This window comes from Peromyscus maniculatus, chromosome 13 (assembly GCF_049852395.1).
Source record: "Peromyscus maniculatus bairdii isolate BWxNUB_F1_BW_parent chromosome 13, HU_Pman_BW_mat_3.1, whole genome shotgun sequence".
Classification (NCBI taxonomy): domain Eukaryota; kingdom Metazoa; phylum Chordata; class Mammalia; order Rodentia; family Cricetidae; genus Peromyscus; species Peromyscus maniculatus.
The window spans coordinates 34,070,863-34,092,037 of NC_134864.1; positions in this window are offsets into that span (position 1 = coordinate 34,070,863).

The following is a 21,175-nucleotide window of genomic DNA, read 5'->3' on the forward strand; positions in this document are numbered from 1 at the left end:
TGAAAAGGGGTCATTCCCCACATCTGTGGGGATTTAAAAAGCACCGTTAATATGGGCCTTGTATTAGATATTTAGAATAATTTCTTTTTCATCAAAATGACACAATACTGAAATAAATGATCATGTAAGTGGTGGACAGATGTTCCTGAATGATGAAGAAAATAATAGGAAATGATTTGCTATAAATAATTTGGAGTTTGAGGTCAAAATGAATAGATCTAGATTATAAGTCCCACTGTGAGCATCTACATCTCTGCTTCTCGGGGTACAATGATAAAATCTGATTTAGAACCATGCAATTAAAAAAAAAGAGGGTGGGGAGTCAGGAAGACATATTAACTATGGCAGTTCTCAAATTTGCCCACTCTAAGATTCTTTAGTTCTGTTTTGTTTTTCGAGACAGTGTTTCTCAGGGTAGTTTTGGTGCCTGTCTTGGATCTTTCTCTGTAGCCCAGGCTGGCCTTGAACTCACAGAGATCCACCTGGCTCTGCCACTCGAGTGCTGGGATTAAAGGCGTGTAACACCACTGCCCAGCCACTCTAGGATTCTATAAGGACTTGGGTTCATATTCTCTCTCTTTTCCTCCCTTCTGTTCCCTTCCTCTTCCTCCCTCACCCATCTCACTTTCTAAAATGCTTATGTTGTTTACTTGATAAATTTTTAAAAAAAGCTAAAATTAAAAGTTCATTAAAAACATCATAAAAAATTAAGTAGAAAAAATGGACAAAGGAATTGTATATTGAGTTCCTCAATTACATTCTTTTGCCTGTGATCACTTGGAATATGTTTTACTGTCCTGGAACCATCTTACTCAAGGGTATCCTGGTATAGACCACCATCTGTCTGTTAAAAAAAATCTCTATTTCATTAAATATCTCACTAGAACTCCCAATGATATCTTCTATGATAAACAAATATTTAGGACAGAAACAGCATAGAAATATCGATGATAATAGCATGTAACTGCATAGTCCAGGACTTCTAAGAAGAGATTATCAAGATTGAATCCAATGTGCTAGAAATTCTTCTGGGAATCCCCATGTGGAAGAAAACAGGAACAATACTGAGAGATTCAGAAGACCCATCAGATCCAAAGCATTTCTGTGTCCGAGTGAATGACAGAAAAGGAAAATGGAAGTTTAAGTGGAAGTATCAGTAGAACAGGTTCATGGAAACTGTATCAAGATTCTGGAGGAGTCTGTGACCCATAATGCCCTGATTGCAGAAGGATACACATCAACCCGTCTCTCAGAATGGTCCATTTTTGGGGTCTCTGCCATGATGAGTCACTAGACTTCACACAGCCACAAATTGCAGAGTCATGATATGATATTTTAAACAAGCTCACTCCTCAGTGTAAGATCTGAAGCTCCAGTCCACACATTCTCCTCAGGTGCAGTTGCTTATAACCTCACTCTGTGTTTAGTAATGTGAGATGAGTTGGATCTGTAAGGAACTCGTCCAATGTTCTATAGCAATGAAAGTCCCTCTGACTTACCAGTGCCTGCCATGAAAGCCATTACCCACTCTTCAAGGCAGTACTCTGCCTCCCCCCAGGCTGTAATTCTTGATAACCCTTTAAGTAATAATCTAGGTTATAATTTAGAACTATTTCTGCTTACTGTTTATTGTACAAGAGAAAAAGAACAGTTCAATCTAACCTTAAGATCATAAAAAGTTTTTTTTTTTTGTCCCTTTTTTCTCTTTGACAAGCAACACAAATTCTCTTAATAGATGTGCACGGAGCTGGTGACCCAGCACTTGCACTATCAGTAGGTAGTGGTAGTTCAGTGCTCAGTAACATCTCTCAAGATCTATTCACAAACAGGTTTGTGGTGATCTTTTATTTGTGAAGCCAAATAAAGCTTATCTGGGGATCAGAAGAAAAAGCCAGACACTATAGTAAACATAGAGCCAAGCAATGGTAGCACATGCCTTTAATCCTAGCACTTCAGGAGGCAGAGATTCATCTGGATTTCTGTGAGTTCAAGGCCACACTGGGAACAGAGCCAGGCATGGTGGCACACACCTTTAATGCCAGCACTAGTTAACCATAAAGGTCTGGAGGTCTGTACAAACAGACAGGAAGTGATAGAGCTGGGCAGAAAAAGAAAGTGATGTAGCTGGGCAGAGAAAGGAAGTAAGATGGCAGGGCACAGGAAAGTATATGGGTGTGATTATACAGGAAGTAGCTCTCTCCAGAGGGTGAGGAATTGGTAAGGCAAGGTTGGCTGTGGCTTGTTCTATTCCTCTGATCTCTCAGTTTTCACCCCAATATCTGGCTCTGGGGTTTTTTTTTTTATTAATAAGACCGCTTAGCAATTCATGTTACACAGGTAACTGACTTACTGCTGGACATTTCCCTGACTTCTCAATGTTGTAAACACAACCAGTATTTCCTGTGGGTGCTTTCCAACTGTTATCCTGAAATGTGTTTTAGCTTTGTCAATTTTCCAATGTACTTCAGTTGTATGTCTTACATTCTTCCTGAATGTGTCTGTTTTTGTGGCTTGCATGTCATCTTGGTTTCATTTTAACATTTACAAATACATTTTCCTCAGAATATTTCAGCTAAACATGAGTTCCAACCACCAAATTCATAACCAAAATCTCTGCCAACTGCACACTTGTAACACAAATCTTAAAAGGTCTTATTAAATGAAAAACTCAGTGCCAGATATTGGGGTAAATTCTGAAAGATCAGAGAAACAGAACAAGCCAAAGCTAACCTCACCTTGCCAACTTCTCAGCTGATCTTGTTTCCTCAAACTGGAAACTTCTGAGTCCTCACCTGAAAGGATCTCAGCTGAACATGCTAAAAGCCTAAAAGCTTAAAAAGCCCTAGTTCCTGATCCTCACACCTTATATACCTTTCTGCTTCCTGCCATCACTTCCTGGAATTAAAGGTATGTGTCTTTCCCAAGCAAGACATGAGATCTCAAGTGCTGGGATTAAAGGTGTGTGTTGTCATGCCTGGCTGTTTCCAGTGTGGCCTTGAACTCACAGAGATCCACATGGATCTCTGCCTCTGGAACGCTAGGAATAAAGGTATGTGCTACCACTGCCTAACCTCTATATTTAATATAGTGGCTGTTCTGTTCTCTGACCACCAGATAAGTTTATTGAGGTGCACAATATATCAACCACACGCACTGCTCCCAAACATACCTCTGATTATCTTCTAGCTATACCTTCACCAGCCATCTCATACCTCATTAACAGTTGATTGATATTTTCATGATTATTTTGTGAACATATAATTTTTACACAGTAGATAAATTGTTTAAGTACTACTCATTTATAACACCATAAATACTACAGCAATTAAGACCACAAACAGTGTGTATGCACACACACAAACATGCAAATACATGCACACACACAAGTACATACATGCACACATTCCTTTGCATGCACACACATGCATGCACAGGCCCACACACAGAGAGTAACACATACAGAGAAAGAAACACATGCACACTCACACCATCATCCTGTAGAACCCTGTTAGCATCTCTCTCAGATCAGAATTTCTATTAATCTCTTTCTCTATCACTACATATTGGGTTTTTCCAATGTTTTATGGAAAAGGAATCATAAATCATGTCTCCTTTGTGTGTGAACTCTTTTTCTCAGTATAATGAGGTTCATCACTATGAACAGCTAGGAATAGGCAGGAAGGAAGAAAATTACATCTGTCACAGAAAGATTAATTTTTGAAAATATTCCTGCGAAGTGCTGGATTTCTGCTGTATGTCATACTGTGGAATGGCTGCTCTGTGTGTCTTCTCATTTCCAGGCTTCTACAGTCTAACAATGACCATTCTACTCATTTCACTAATGATAAACCTGGAAGGCAAAGAGTCCAAACAAAACTGATACCACAGCTGGTAACTAACAAACACCAAAGTCAGACATACAACTCTGCAAACTTGGGCCATGCCATTTTCATTACATTCTTAGCTACAATTTTGAATATAATCCAAATACTTTCCTTAATAATTATATATGTGGGCTTTAATTTTTTTATTTAGTTTGACTTTTTCATACCTGAGTGCTGTATTTACTTCGTTTTTGTCTTTCTCACCCCTCTAGTACCTCCTTTGTTTCTCACACTCCTCAAATTCATGGCCTCTTATTCTTTAATTATAATTGTTACCCATATGTACATACATTTATAAACACAACCTTCTGACATAATTTATTGGGCTGTCCATTTTATGGTCAAAATTCTATCTCCAATATTGTAATAATCACATATCAATTCTTTCCAGTTTATTATAAAAATTAGATTGTAAATATATTTCTTCTTTTCTATATTATCTTGATTCTTGGTACTACATGACCTAGTTTTATATTTCTGTCTAAAAATAATCTTGTAATAACCAATAGATTAGCATCTACTTATAACAGAAGAAAATATCCAGATTTTTTTCACTTATTTGCTTTGTGTATCTTAACTATAGCAATGTAAAAACCACAAATACATATTAATATATCAAACCCATATATACTAAATTAGGTAATTGCTTTGCATTTCAGTGTAACACAGTTTGAATTGAGAAACAATGTGTCTAAAATGAATCAAAATCTTAGAATTATATATATCCCATTACAAACAGTTGTTATTAAAAAACCTTAATCATAGAGTTGGACATAACTCTTGGATAAGGTAATAGGCTTACGAACTATTGGGAGATACAGTGATAGGGTATATAGTTGTAGTGACAGAGGCTCTGAGTTCAATCCCATGCAGAGAAAGGAGAGGTAGGGAAAGAGGAAATGGGGGTAGAGGAGGAGAAGAGGGATGGATAAAAGAACTTAAAGTTTGAAAATAAGTATGTATAGAAATCAGAAGCCGGGCGGTGGTGGCACACGCCTTTAATCCCAGCACTCGGGAGGCAGAGGCAGGCAGAGGCAGGCAGATCTCTGTGAGTTCGAGGCCAGCCTGGTCTACCAAGTGAGTTCCAGGAAAGGCGCAAAGCTACACAAAGAAACCCTGTCTCGGAAAAAAAACCAAAAAAAAAAAAAAAAGAAAGAAAGAAAAGAAAAAAAAAGAAAAAGAAATCAGAAAAATTTCACAATCCTCAGCCAAGGACCTTAGCAATGCACATAGACCCTGCTTCATTTTGTGCACCTTTCTTAATAGAGAAATAGCTTTAAGCAAGTTAATTCTGAAATTCCCATTCATATTATGGCTTGGATTTTTGAAGTTAGACATCATTTATTTAAATAACAAAATTTTTTAATTTTGTACACTGATGTTTTGGTACACTGTATTTTTAGCACAGGTGTGTATGTGTGCATGTGTGTGGGTTGTGTGTACACACAAAATCTGGGGGTGGTGCATGCACAGAGGCCAAAGGACAACTTCAGGTGTTATCCTCGGGAACACTGTCCATATTCTTTGTGGTAAGGTCTCTCGTTGGTCCAAAGCTCACCCATTAGGCTAGTCTGGCTGGCTAGAGAACCCCATGAATCCACCTCCCTCTGCCCTCATATCCCTAGCTCTGAGAATATAAGTGCTCTCTATTTTTTAAGTGAAGGCAGGTGCTGGTGTTTACAAAAGCAAGTACTTAAATTATGCAGTCATTCCCCTGGTCCACTTTATGTGACTGCATCCTACTCCTTTCTTAAGTAAATTTTGGTTTTTCTCATCTTATGATTTATAGACAATACATTAAAAACAATTTCTTTTTTTTTCTCAATGTTTTGGAACTAGACAGAGAATTTAAAATAAACATCTCCAGGAGCATGTGTGTACCCTGAATTTTTCTCCACCTCCCAAGAGTTTGCTGATAAAGTACAGGACAAAACAATTAAGAGCAAATTTCCTCTTGCCTGGGACCATGTTCCCTGATTTCCAGTTCCCAGAACCTTTGGCCTAGTCCAAGAGCTCCCTGGATCTCGCAAGGCGGTGTTAAGTCCACTCAGCCATAAGTACAGCCTCTGCAGCTCCCAGATGCACTGGGCTCCCCAGACCCTTTGTCTCTGTGCTCTGTCCCTGCAGACTCAGAGCTGGGTCTCAGGCCACATGTCACCATTTTAGCTTTACAGGCTTCCACAAACAGAGACAGGGGTTTGGATCTCACTTTACAAAACATACATCTTTGGGAGCATCGATGCACAATTGTTTTGTCCCACCGTTGTCAGAAAGTTAATTTTTCACATTTATTCACACCATCATGAATATGGAGATGGGATGGATTGAGGCATCATCTCTCTTTCTTTGATCACAGATGCAGTTTCCTTCAAACAGCAAGACTTGATTACTGAATCTACTTTGCCACGAATGGGTTGCACAAATTACAGCAGCTCTCACATTAAAAAATCAACGTGATGATCTGGTTTCAGTTTGACGTAACATCTCAAGAAGGCTAGAAGGAAAGCCATAGCTCTCTCTCTGTCTCTCTGTCTCTGTCTCTCTCTCTCTCTCTCTCTCTGTGTGTGTGTGTGTGTGTGTGTGTGTGTGTGTATCTGTGTGTGTGTTTATGTCTGTCTCTCTGTGAACTCTAGGACTTGCTTGGGAGTTCTGGTCCAGGAGTGTTTGTCTTATCTCAGCCTATAGATGCTATTGTATACACTAACACACGCAAACATATATAGGGCTGGTATCAGAATTTGTGTCTCCACAAACCACATCTGTCTAAGTCACAATTCCACCTAACTTTAGATATATTCTGTAGAAAATAAGCTCTGAGGATTTGTAATGTTGGTACCATACAGTGGGTATTGGTTCATTTAACTTACTCTTCTCTGCTTCTACGAGACAAAGACTCTTTAATTCCAAACATTTCCCATTTTGGCTCTCTTTAAGTGATCTTAATTTCCTACATTACAAAGTTCTAAAATAATTAACTGTCTACTGCAAGAATCAAAGCTCTAGGAAATGGTAAGGGTTAATAGAAAGACAAGTAAAATTATACATTACCTGAAAATCTTACCACTAAACTCTTCACATCTCATTTCCTAAGGTGAGGACTGAAAACATCAAGACACAGGATGCATTTCTGAATTTTACTTTCTGACTAAAATATTGGGTCATTTTTATGAATGTAGGGACAATTTCGAGGCTATATTCTAAACAATCACTCAAGTCGCAATCACAACTCAGAGAAAGAGTAAAGTTACACCCACCAACAATGACTGACACAGTAATTAAAAAAGGAAAATTGCCGGCTATATTAAAACCTTTCATAATATACTGAGATTTAAAAAGTTATGAGATTATTTGACTGTAAAATGAATGTGATTCTTCCTTCATCAAATGAAACATCATATTTGCTTTGAAATAGAACATTTTTCATTTTACATTATTCAGAGATCATGATACATCTCTAGAATATTTTCATCTAAGTTTCCCTAAAACACTCTGCCTTATAAGAAATTTCATTTTCAAATTAACAAGCCGATAGATGAAGAGATTTAATATTTTCCCCTCAGAGATCGCATAAATAAGCTGGTTTTTATTGTGCCTTCAATATTATTACAGCAAATGTCTGATGTGATTCTGATCTCTTTGTACAGGCTATCTGCATTCTCTTAATCAAAGTTGCATTGTCAATCTTACAGAAAAGGAGAAATGCAGTAAATAGTAGGACCTCAAGTAACACAAAGAAACATAGTCACATTTTTAGCAACTGGACAGAGCTGACACTTGTGTGGTGTAAGTTCTCAGAACTTCCTGTTTTCCTACAGAAATGTCTACATTTGATCGACTCATTACTTGTCATTCCATGGTAAGATAAATTTAGATAAGTTATAGAACTATTGGAGCAAGAGTTCAAAACCCATAAAGAAAATTTACATGGTGAAGCCTAGCCATGTTCACAGAACAACTGAATGGGTATTGGAACATTTGAATGTTTTGGACTGTTCCATCCCATCAGAAATGATGCCTGTTGTTCAAATAAGATCAGTTATTCTTAAAGGCATATTTTGTATTAATTGCTGCATTTCTTTAATTCTTTAAGAAAGTGCAACATTATTATATTATTTAGGGCCTTTAAATTTCTACAAAGTCAGTCCTTCTGGTTATATTCAGTTTAAAACAACCACACTTATTGATCCAAGACAACATGATTCCTAGTGGCAATTAATTGCTAAAAAGTGGCTGTGAGAACTAGCAAAATGGCTTAGCAAGGGAGGGTGTTCACTGCTAAACCAGACAACCTGAGATTAACCCCTGGAACCTATGGTAAATGAGAGAACCAGAACTAACTCACCCAAGTTGTCCTTTGACCTCGATACATGGGACATGGCGTGCAAATGGCCACAGATAGGCGCGCACACACAAACACACACACACACACACACACACACACACACACACACACACACACACACGCATGCACATGCACCACAAATAAATATATGAAATTACTTGAGAGGTGGGCAGGACCCAATCTACTGAATATGCACTTACTGTGAGCAAACAGAGAAGTCTGGCCTTTTTAAACTAAAAACTATGGATAACCTCTTTCTACAACCCTGAACCTTGGAACAAATGATCTACTGGAGGACAATGTCTTGTTTAATGAAGCCTGACACCATGCTCACTGCTTATATTTTAAAGATTGGACTATAGTATCTTTAAGATTTCCCTCTCATTTATACTGTGTGTGTGCATTCATATAAAAGAATATTTGTGTGTTGTTTACATGTCCATATCAGTATGTGAGTAATGAAAGTAATGAAAATTTTTTGGTCTGAGTTTATCAGATATTACTGGACTGGACATTGTTAATATATATAATGAAGTTTTTTGTCTGGATCTGTCAAATGTTAATGGACTAGACATTGTCAATGTAATCTTGACTGTATATTGCATATACTTATTGAAGATAGTTTTTCTTGTATTAGTTATAAGCTTTTTTTAATTTTAGACAAAAAGAGAGGAAATGTGGTGGTAGTGTGTTCCCCAAAATATTGTGTACTCTAATAAATTACATGAGGCACACTTAAGAAGGTCACAGGAGGGTGTCAAGTGTTCTGCCTTTCTGCTTTCAGCCCTGTTCAGTTTTAGAAAGGAGCTTTCAGTGAACACGAAGCATGTAGCATCGTGCTGGCTTTTCATGTGTGCCCTGGGACATCGCCACGCATGCACAGCAGCATACTTACTCATCAGGCAGTCTGTCCAACACTTTATCATCTGTCTGAGCGTGCTTCTCATGGAACAGCCCTTCTGTACCTAAGTAAATATACTTGTCTCCAAAGACCATATTTAAGAGGAACTGATTTCTGCACAGACACTGTTGCTTCTGTTGGCCTAATATCCACAATCCAATATTCATAGCGTGTATGGAGGGGTAGGATATATTTTAAAGCATTAAATAGCTATGAGGACAAAGAACAGGTGATAGAATTATGTCTTATGGAAAAGCTTCACCTATAAAAATGATAAGTCATCTTCAAATGTAAAATGGAACATATTTGAGACCTCAAAAAGGTTTTGTCAACATATGAACTATCAGCCTTAACCTGTGAGTCCACCTCCATTCTCCATATAGATAAATATTAACCTGAGCCTTCCTAAAAAAAAAGTAAACATACCAAAAGATCACTAAGACATGCTTAATTTAAAATATATTTTATAGGATGTATAACAGTAACTGTTTTATTAGTAGTTAATTACTTTTTAAGAACTTCTAAAAGTACAGATTTAAAATAGCTATTGAATTTTTAAAAAACTATACATTTCAACCTTTATGTACTTTACAAAATTTTATATTTTATTGTGTTTTGGTTTTTTGAAATCTCATGTAGTCCAAGCTGGCCTAAAACTCACTATGTAGCCAAGGCTAGTCTTGAACTTATTATCCTCCTTCAACTCCCAAATGCTGGATCCAGGTTGTTACCACTACTTCAATCTTTTAACATATTTCAATATGTTCTAAGTATTATAACTTTTGAATAAGAATGAATTTCAGAAACCTGAGGTAACTGTGTATTGTAAAATTTTCACTACTAACTTTTATCCATAATTTTGTAAGTAAATATGTTGTAATTATAATACAGGGATAATTATTTGCATAAGATGTATCTGTAGCATGAGCAATTGGAGAATGGAAAGATTGAGCAAGAAGACCTTCTTTAGACTTTATTCCACATTCATTCATTTATTTGAGAATTGTGTATGAAAGTACGTCAGTGCATGTGTGAATGCATGTTTGAATGTATGTGATCACACCTGTGGAAGGGTGTGGATGGATGGATGGATGCATGTTTGCATATATGTGGCCACACTTTTGGAGGGATGCATATGCAGTGGTTATAAGTTCTTTATCACTTTCCATTGTACTGAACTCAGAGCCCTGGTTCAATAAAGAGACCTTGCCCCAAAATAAAACTGTGCCAAAGTAAATTTCCCATTTATTAGCTTCATAAGCATCATGGGGTTTTTTTGAGTAGAAACTTTTTTGTTACAATGAACAGTCTATGTATGTCAGATAGCATGCCAAAAACTTACGGGAAATTTCCAAATCAATCTCCATGTATCTCTTAACTAGTCTTTGTAATATCTTTAAATATACTGATAAACATTATTAAATATATTAAATGTGGGTGCATTCATCAGGGCTGAGCACCTCACGCTCAAGTTTCTCTCTACCCTTTGCAGATTTCTGTATTTATGTAAGGGGCTACATCTGCCGCGAAAGCAAGCTTCTTTGATGAAGAGTGCGGGCTAATGCAGTTAGAAATTATACTTGTTTGGGAAAGTAACAGTAGTAACTTCGCCTCCTGTGTAATAGGTATTTGGCTTGGTTTGTGGTACAAACCATAAAATTCGTCCTACTGAGTGGATCGTAAGTCCAATTGGGCAGTTGTTGGTTACACCTGTACCTTTGGCAATATCTTACCATGCTGATCATTGCTGTGGTTCGTAGATGTCACAACTGCATAAGATTATTGACTGCTTCCCATCATTGATAGCTTCTATATCAGCTTCTGGTACTATGAGAGCTAGACATCATGGACAAGGCTTCCAGTTCACTCTCACCTCACTTCCTCTAAGTCCTGTTTCCAAAGTACATGACATCCTCAGAAGTATGGACTTACCTTCATATTCAGGGAGGCAATCAAGGACAACTGCAATAGACTATATTGTTTTGAGAATCTCCTGGATTCCCCTGACCAAAGGAGATTTCTCATGCCAGGTACTGGTGCTTTTTGTTTTTGTTTTGTTTTTCCCCTCCCTCATTTCCTCCTAGTCCCCACCCCCAGCCACCCCCGCTATTCCTAGCCTCAATTCATTCCTCCTCCATTTCTGTTTAGGAAAGGGCAGGTCTCCTATGAGTATCAACAAAACATAGCATATCAAGTTTCAGTAAGACTAAGCCACCTACCCATGTACTAAGAAGGGGCAAGAAGACCCGGTATGAGCAGGGTCCCAAAAAAACAGTAAAAGAGTCAGAGACAGCCCCTGTTCACACTCTTAGGAGTGTGATAAGAGGACCAAGCTACACAAATGTAACAGATATGTAGAGTGCCTATGTCAGTCCCATTCAGGCTCCCTGGTTGTTGGTTCAGTCTCGGTGAGCCCTGGTTAGTTGATTCTGTGAGTTTTCTGTTGGTGTTCTTGACCCCTCTGGCTTCTACAATCCTTTATCTTCCTCTTCTGCCAGATTCTCTGAACCCTGCCTAATGTTTGGCTGTGGGTCTGCATCTGTTTCCATAAGTTGCTACATGAAGCCTCTCTGATGACAACTGGGCTAGGCACCAATCTGGTTACAAGAGATGGCCAGTTCAGACTAAGTATCCTCTATTGCTAGGAGTCTTCACTGGGGTCATCCTTGTAGATTCATGGGAGACTCCCTTGAGCCAGATTTTTACTTGACTTTAAAATGCTCCCCATTTCCAGTAGTCTCTTCTGGTATTCTCCCCATCCCCTGCAACCTGATCACTCATGTTCCCATCTGCACCTGTCCTCAGTCCACTCATGAAATCTCTTCTATTTCTTCTTCCCAGGGAGCTTGGGGCATCCCTGCATGAATCCTCCTTCTTACCTTGTCTCTCTGGTTCTGTGGATTGTAGCATAGTTATCCTTTGTTTTGTAGCTAATATCCACCTATGAGTGAGTATATACCATGTTACTCTTTCTCAGTGTGTGTTATCTCACTCGGGATGACTTTTTCTAGTTCCATCCATTGCAAATTTTCTGGTGTCCTTGCTTTTAACAGCTGAGTAATACTTTCCACTGTGTAAATGTACCACATTTTCTTTATCCACTCCTCAGTTGAAGGACATCTAGTTAGTTTTTTTTTCCAGGTTCTGTCTATTACAAATAAAGCTGCTATGAATATAGTTGAGAAAATGTTCTTGTGGTATGATTGAGAATCCTTTGGGTATATGCCCAAGAGTGTTATAGCTGGGTCTTATGGTAGATTGATTACCAGTTTTCTGAGAAACTGCCACACTGACTTCCAAAGTGGCTGGTACTGGGGTTTTGATTAGTCGATGTGTCTTGGAGAAAGTATTATCCCCTCAAGTGGCATAACTTCAATTTGTTTGCTTGTGTGTGTGTGTGTGTGTGTGTGTGTGTATACAAATTATTTGAAATCACTTTAAATCCATTAATATTTTTGATTGTGATTTACAAGCCATTAAAATATTGTAATTATTTAATTATTTTTTCTTTTAAATTTTTATTATTTAAAACAAATTTAACTTTAAATGCGTTTTGAGCATATTCTTCCCCTCCCCCAAGTCCTTCTAGATACTCTCTCTCTACCTACCTACCCATCTTTAAGTTGGTTTAAAAAAAAAGCAAAAACCCAATACAATAAAACCCCTTAAAACCAAGAAAACAAAATAGAACACCACAACCACCCCCAAAATCCACCAACTGTAATCAAACAAAAGCACACAAAGAGCTATGGAATCCATTATTTATTGGTCAACTACTCCTGAACATGAGGCCTGTCCTGGAGTGGTTGATATATCCAGTATCATTCTATTGGAGAAAACTGATTTTCCCAACAGGTGTAAATGACAGTTCAGTTCATTTACACACTCATGAATCCCATAAAATCACTAAACTGGAAGCCATAATTTATATGCAGAGAACCTGGAGCAGACCCATGCAGGTCCTGTGCATCCTTTTTCAGACTTACTAAATTCATTTGAGCTTTGCTAAATTGATTTAGAGGGTTTTGTTTCCTTCATGCCCTCCATCCTTTCTGGTTTTCACACTCTTTCCACCTCCTTTTGTATGGGTTCCCTGAGCTCTGAGGGGAGAGACTTAATGTATTCTATTTGGAGATGGGTGATCCAAAGTCTTTCACTCTCTGCATAATGTCTGGATGTGGGTCTATGTATTTGTTCCCATCTGCTGCAGGACAAAGCTCCTCTGATGAAGTCTGAAGCAGGCACTGATTTATGAGTATAGCAGGATATCATTAGTAGTCATTTGATCACTAAATTTTTTCTTTCTGTTTTTAGACCAGTATTATTTGGTTTTTACCTTAGGTCCCTGGTCCCCTTGGGTTCTGTGTTGAGTATGGGTTCTATCTCATGGAGTGGGCTTAAATCAAATCAGTTATCGGTTAGTTACTCTCACAAACTCTGTGCAACCATTGTCCTAGCATACCTTGCAGGTAGTACACCATTGTAGATAAAGCGTTTGTGGCTAGCTTGGTTTTTACATTTCTCTTTTGATAGTGTACAAAGTACTTACATGTATCAAAGATGCCAGAATAGAGGGATGAAGGCTCTCTGTAGGCACCAGTTCAACATCTCCATGAGTGGAAATGTGTTTATTGAGTTCTGTAGGTGTTGTCTTCAGCAATGGGGCCTTGCTCTCAATTTGTAGAGAGCAACCTGGAGTCTTGGCAAGAGCCTAGGTTGTTTAGGAATTCCTGTGGGGGCCTCTTTGGCTAGCAGCTCAATTAGATGTAACCCAATCCTAATTTTAAAAAAGAATCAAATGCTTTCCAAGTTCTGCAAGCCACTCAAAGCAAATGAATCAAATCTGAAGAGGACATTGGGGAACATTTAAAGCACAGATAAAAATATTCTAGGACTTGTGACTGGTATTGAAGTGAGAGAGTCAGTCTTGGGGACAGAGTTACTAACCTATGGAAACTGACACTAACTCCTGGTGTGATCTCATCAAAGCTGAACTGGAATGAAGGTCACCCTGATGGTGGGTATCATTCCAAACTGATGACTTGCTTGGTGTCAGTTTGGGTTGTAGGATAAGAGGAATAGTAAAACATGTACATTATTTTTGTCCTGATCTGAGGCTTTATAAGAAGTGTGCTTGTGTTTGTTAATGATTCTACCTTAGGGTTTAGATCTCAGAATGATTCCCTCTTTGCACAAAATTGTTTCATTCTGTCCAAGTGGATAAAGCCATATTATAAGTGTTGGAAATGACTGCATCTTTTAGAGCCAGGAACACAGATCTTACTGATAGTCATTGGCAATACAAGATGCTGAAAATGACCTAGAAGACCAGCTTCAGCAACAGGGAAGCAGGAAAAGGTATGCTGACCATAAAAAGCAAGAACTTTCTCAAAGCCTCAGTTGATTATGCATAGTCAGATAGACTAATTAAGGTCATACAGAATGCTATCATCTATATGGTCCTCCCACCTCCAAATCCTGTGTGATGATCACAGCATCTGATTTTCCTTCCATTGTAACTTGACAGGACATGAGCCAGTGTCATTTTCTCCGCCTAAAATTTCTTTGTGAAGTTTCTTGTGTTACACATAAATAAGCCAATTGGAAGATGACATTTAAAAATGCTCCTGGGCCAGGCAGTGGTGGCACATGCCTTTAATCCCAGCATTCGGGAGGCAGAGCCAGGTGGATCTCTGTGAGTTCAAGGCCAGCCTGATCTATACAGCGAGATCCAGGACAGGCGCCAAAACTACACAGAGAAACCCTGTCTCAAAAAAACAAAAAAAAAAATGTTCCTTATAATTCATTCTCTCCTTATCTCTTTAAAAGTGGAAAGAAATGTATAGTTAGAATGGCTGAGTCAGAGTAACAATATAAAAAAATTTTAAACATTTTTTAAATTGGTGTCTTCCTAGCAGCCTGCAGCTGTGATAAAAGACCTATTCATTTTTTTTTATAAAGTTCACACTTTATTTGCTAAATGGTACACTTGGGAATAGTGACTACATTAACACAAATAGTACTCATCTTACCCCGTAGACTGCTCTTCCCAATTACTCTAGCACAGACTTGAATTAAGAAGTTTAATGAACAGAAGCTACTATATATAGAACCCACTGCCAGGGAGCATGAAGACTGCATATGGATACTGAAAATTACCAGGCAATCTCCAGCCTCGAGTGCCCTCACAAAGACCCTGTCAATCAAGTTTCTCAGTTTCCTCCAAGAATTTCTGCAATGCCAATGAATAAGCCAATGGCTATGTCTCTGAATCTTATTCTCTCTGAGTGGTCCACTATGGTTATTTCCATAGAACTTGACTGTTTTCTCTGGCCGACACAGTCCTATCATCTCACTGTAACTATTCATAGTGTTTTGGCTTTTTTTAAAGTCATTAATAAATTATACCCCTATCCCATGTATAAATCATCCTCACAAAGAATGGGGTGGGGGAGAAGCTATTGAATGATGATGATGGAGAAATGAGGATGCCACCACTAGCTATCATAGACAGAGAAAAATGAGAGAACATGTCACCACTAAACAACACCTTCAGCTTGTGCCCCAGCAAGCGTTTTAAATACAAAAGAATACAGAAGAGAAGACACTCCAGAGCCATAAGCAGCCCCATGCAGAGTGGAGGTGCCTTTCTGCGAAACTCTGGTCTTCTAATTTTCTTAATTCAACTGTACCCTGCCTACCCGACTAGTGGGAATTGCCCTGCTGGCAACCTTAATGCTCTGCCATACTGAAAATGGAGACTAGGACTTTTCTGATGTTAATGGCTGCACCTCTCTATTACGTTCTTCAAGAGAACATCACCAATCAACAGGATGGCCTCTCAGGGAAGCTAAGGATTCTTTGTATCTCTAGATTGCCCTCTTTTCCACTTCCTCTTTACCTCTGCCCTTGTCTGTCTGTAGCCAAGGGGAGGACCAAGCACAAATGGCCACTTTGGAGGACAGACACATGGCCATTTTTTATTTATAAGGGTGAAACCTTTAAAGAATTAAAGCTTAGCTTAATTTGGTGCGGTCTGTATTTCTCTCCCTTCAAAGGAATGACTGACCATAGCCTGCCAGTTCTCTTAGTTTCCTCTCTTCCTCCTATTTCTCCTCTGGCTTCCTCTTCTACATGTTTTCTGCCATGGTACAAAAGAGGCTTCGGCTCATTCATATGCTCCAGGATTATTTTTTTTTTCCCTCTGCACTATTTTTAAAGGGTCTGTCTGCTGCTCTGCTGTGCTGAAGCTCCTATGCACCATGTTTGTCTGTGAAGGTCTGGGTGACCTCGGCCACCTGTGGTGTGGACATTTTGGTAAACATGCTCATCCCCTCTAACTGTCTACTGATACCGAGCTATCACTGTGCGGCAGGCCTTAGGACTCCAGGCTAAATGTTTTATTTGCATCTTTGCAGTTGGTTTCATAGCAACCCCATGATGTAGTTTTATTCTTGTGGCAGGGGATGAATGTTGCCTAGTGTGAAGTTACTTGAGCTTGCTGAAGACCAGGGAAGAGAAAGCCTCCATCTTAACTTCTTCTGTGTCTGAATGACACCCTAATATTAAGAAAGAGTGCTGTTTCCTTGATACATATTTTCTTCTCTCCATTAAGTTCCAGACAAGGAGCAACAAAGACTGAAAAAAATGGATTTTTTTTTCATTCTATGTAGCTTGCCCAATAACCTGATTACATTGTATACACTGACCTCTCATTGTTTTTGTCTTATTTTGTCTCAGTTTTATTATATATATATATATGTATATATATATATATATATGTGTGTGTGTGTGTGTGTGTGTGTGTGTGTGTGTGTGTGTGTGTTTTCCTGCATCCATGTCTGTACACAATATGTGTGCAGCATCCATGCAGGTAAGAAAAGGGCATCGTATCCCCCCAGAACTGGAGTTGCAGATGGTGTTGAGCTATCATGTGGGTGCTGGGAATTGAACCCAGGTCCTCTGCAAGAGCAGCAACTGCTCTTAACTGCTGACTCGTATCTCTAGCCCATTTATTTTTTAAGGGAAAGTAGGTTTTTACTAAGGGAAACAGAAAGCATCCACAGGATGGGTAGGGTGTCCAGTGGTCCACAGCTTCCTTCAATAAACACTTGCCTTCACTTAAAGTGCTCCTTGCTGGACTTTCATAGAGCTCCTATGCACTCCCATCCTTTGATCCCCCTTTTTTCTTCCTCAGTCCCTCCCCCTCTCTCATTACTTCATCTTCTCTGCCCAGATGGTCCTTGGCCTGGAGATAAGAAAGGCAGCTGATGGTGTTCGGCCACATTTCGTGGATGGCTGCTTTTGACATGTGATATAATATCTTTCCCTCCCACCTCTCCTCTGAGTCCCTGTTCCCCTCAAACTACTCACACTGACACAATTATGTGCACATACAGAGGATGCCTGATGAGCTCAGTATGTCCCCAGTATGCCCATTTAAATGGGGTCTTACTATGTGCATGTTTTCTTTCAAAGAATTAGGCAATGAAAAGACACCAAGTTCATTCTTATAATAAGCACAAGAAGAGAGCAAAAGGCAACAGGAAGAAAAAAAAATAAATACAATGAAACCCAAGACATTCTTCCCTGGGAATTTTCTTCTTTTTGCTAACATTTCCTGTCACGGCCCCTCTTAACCTATAAAGCTTAAACACTTCTCACAACAGGCTAACTAGTTGGTGCTACGTGTCTTTATTTTGTTTTAATTTACTATTTCTAGCAAGTAATATACTGAGGTTGAGAGGATGTAATCTAAACTAACTTTCAGTGTGAAAACAAGCTTATGTCCTGGAGGTAGCCTGTGGTCTGCCTGCTTTGTCAGTCTTTTGACTTATAATGTAATGAGATTTTCCCCCTAGGGATCTTCATAGGTTTGCAAATTTTCCACTAGTAGATCTCTTTCAACTCTGGATCTATTGGATCTTCTGAGTGTCCATGTGTCCATTCAGTGTCTTTCCAAATGGACTGTCAATGTCTCTGTATGGGTGGTGATAGCTGCAAGGACTAAGGGTTAGGTGTGCAACTCAGTGGGACAAACTTGCCTGTCATATGTGAGGGCTTGACTCAATCTCCAACCCAACAAAAGCAGAATTGTAAGACAGTTATCATTAAAGACATAGAGCACATCCCATAGTTAATGGTAGAGATGAGTTCTTATGTATCTGTAACAAAATCTTAAAGCATAATTTATCTGATTGGGTAAAATATACTAAAAATTAAACAGTAGTTATTTGTCTGGATTTACCAACACGTCACATCTTCCAAGCCATGGTCTCCATAAACTCTTACCTGCCACTCTGGCATAATGGACTGGCACAGCAGGTTTCAGAATGCTATAACTACCCTGCAGTATGTCTGTGTGCCTGGTACTCCACCAGCAATAAAGAAGCAGACTTCGAGACAATAAAGACAAGGGAGTATTTCTACCCAAGCACTGTTTTGAAATTAGTTCATTTAAAAGAATTGACTGCTAGATATCCAGGAATACTATTTGGTATAATGAATACTATTTGGTAAAACAAACATTATTAAAAATTAGATAGCTATTTGAAAGTAAGTTACATTAAAAACAAAAATGGCACGTGCTCCATTTAACTTAAATTATTGGTCATTTAATTATGTCTTACTAAAAGCTGTTTTTGTAAGTATTTGTATCTATCACACCCATAGAGAAGAGTGCTACATAACAGTGTGCTGATTTGTGTCCTTACCCTTAATAAGACAAGTTGCAATCGACAGTTCTCTAACTTTGCATATATCTTAAGTATCTGTTTTATATAAAAGTTATCTATTTTCTAGGCTTCACTTCCAGAGTTTCTAGTTCTTTAGGGTTGTGTAAGGGTCTGCACTGGTAAGGACCGATATCGGAGGGACTGTAATGGGTGCTGAGGATTGCTGCTCTCACAATTCCCATGCCATAGACACTGTCTTGGGAAAACATATTTAAAGAGACAGTAATTTCATTTCCACCTGGCACCTGTGCCAATTAGTCAAGTTCCCAGCACATATTTCACACCACAGCTGATGGTTGGCTACTGTGGCAAAATGACACAGAACATTGGCGTTATCACATACTGTAAACCACCCTGACACTGAGAAAGATCTGTGTGTCATCAAAATGACAAATACATAAAAATGTAATAAGTGTTCATCTGTAAATAAAGTTCTGACCATTTAATTTGCATGGTGATCCCTTTCTCTACATTAAATTTTTTTAACTTATTTTTAAGGCTCTGAAACTCTATTTCTTTTTTTTTTTTCTTTCTTTTTTTTTTTTTTTTTTTTTCCGAGACAGGGTTTCTCTGTGTAGCTTTGCGCCTTTCCTGGAACTCGCTTTGGAGACCAGCCTCAAACTCACAGAGTTCTGCCTGCCTCTGCCTCCCGAGTGCTGGGATTAAAGGCCTGGACCACCACTGCCCGGCTTATTTCTTTTCTTTACAAATGAGGATCTGGAAGTTCACAGACATCACAATTACCCCCATCCAATATTTGGTATACAATCACTATCACAGTTAAAATTTATTCTACACTGATAGTAAATGCATGATAGCTAATTCACAAAGATTTCCATTTCCTCAGGTTCCTGGACTGCTTCTTGAGATTCACCCCCTCATATCGCAGCCATTTTTAATATGTTTAAATCGCCTAAAATCATGGATCTGCTGAGGATGCTCAGTGAGTTTCTATCTGTTCTCAGCAATGAAGGACCAATACAATCAAGACTTATTTAAATTCTTGGGAGGGGGGATAAAATTTGTATTCTCCTTCCCCTCAGACTAATAATCTCAACCTTCAATCAGACTTCAGATCAGAAACAAAATGTGCAAGTAGATGAGTTTCTTTTTTAAGGGCCAGAATAAAAAGAGTAAGTCACAGAAATAGCATGAAAAATAATTGTCACCAGGATGGAAGCTATTATCGTTTTATGTATGACTATCTAAGTCAGAACAATATTAATTTATCCAGTGGTTCTACAATCAGGACCACAGGAGACATGGTCAGGTTCCTCCAACACTAGCCTATGAGATGTCTCAATCTCAGGATGGCAGAAAACTGGTCTCGAACTGAACATCATACAAGATAAACTAGGATGGTGACAATATATGGAAAGGAATACAAACACTAGAATGGGGCAAGTTAATTTATATATTTAAATTTATTTTTATTAATTTTATTTTTCAAGTAAAATGGCAAGAAAGGGAAAAATGAATTATTGATAAGCAGGAAGGGTTTATTAAAACAGCTCATGGATTGGAAAATGTCTCTAGGAAAGTCCTGAAATATTTCACAACGAACCTGAAAGAAGTTCATTAAGTATGTAACCCAGTCATTCCATCCACACTGAGTAGCATCTGGGAACGGGAGAGTGAGGATCCAGTGATGGCCAAACCTTATTTTACCAGAGTCCTGAACTCCAAATTTTGTTCATGCTACCTCCACAGTTCTACCTTCGCCATTACTACCTGCTCATTTCGTATACTATACTATACCTTGCTGTTTAATTTCAAAAATACCGGAAAAGAGACATTGTGACACTAAAATGAATTGAAAAACATCATATTTCATAAAGAAAAAAGCACACAAAATATACATGTAATAAAACTTACATCCCAGGCCTTGATGGACAGTCACCTAAAACACATTCCTGGTCTCTCATGATGTCCAGTGTCATTTCCCCTGTAGACTGTGTATACACTGAAAGGTGGCTTTTGACGTATGTTCTGGGTCAAGCATTGTTTCCTGCTAGTCAGGCTGCTTCTGGCTAAGCTTGTCCTTCAGCACCACTCTTAAAAGCATTTTTTATACCATTCATAATTCCACATTCCACATCTAGTTCAAATATATTATATGTGAATCAGAACCAGATGTGCCCCCAAATGATAGGAAGGCCAAATTGTGACCATCAGAATCTTGTTAAGCACAAAGCAATGTTTTTAAGCACTGTCCAGGAACCTCTACTTCATTTGTGTGTAATAAATACGATACAAGGTTATTCAGCTTTTCATTCCTCTTCCCCAAATCCTACTTGGATATGAAGACAGAGTA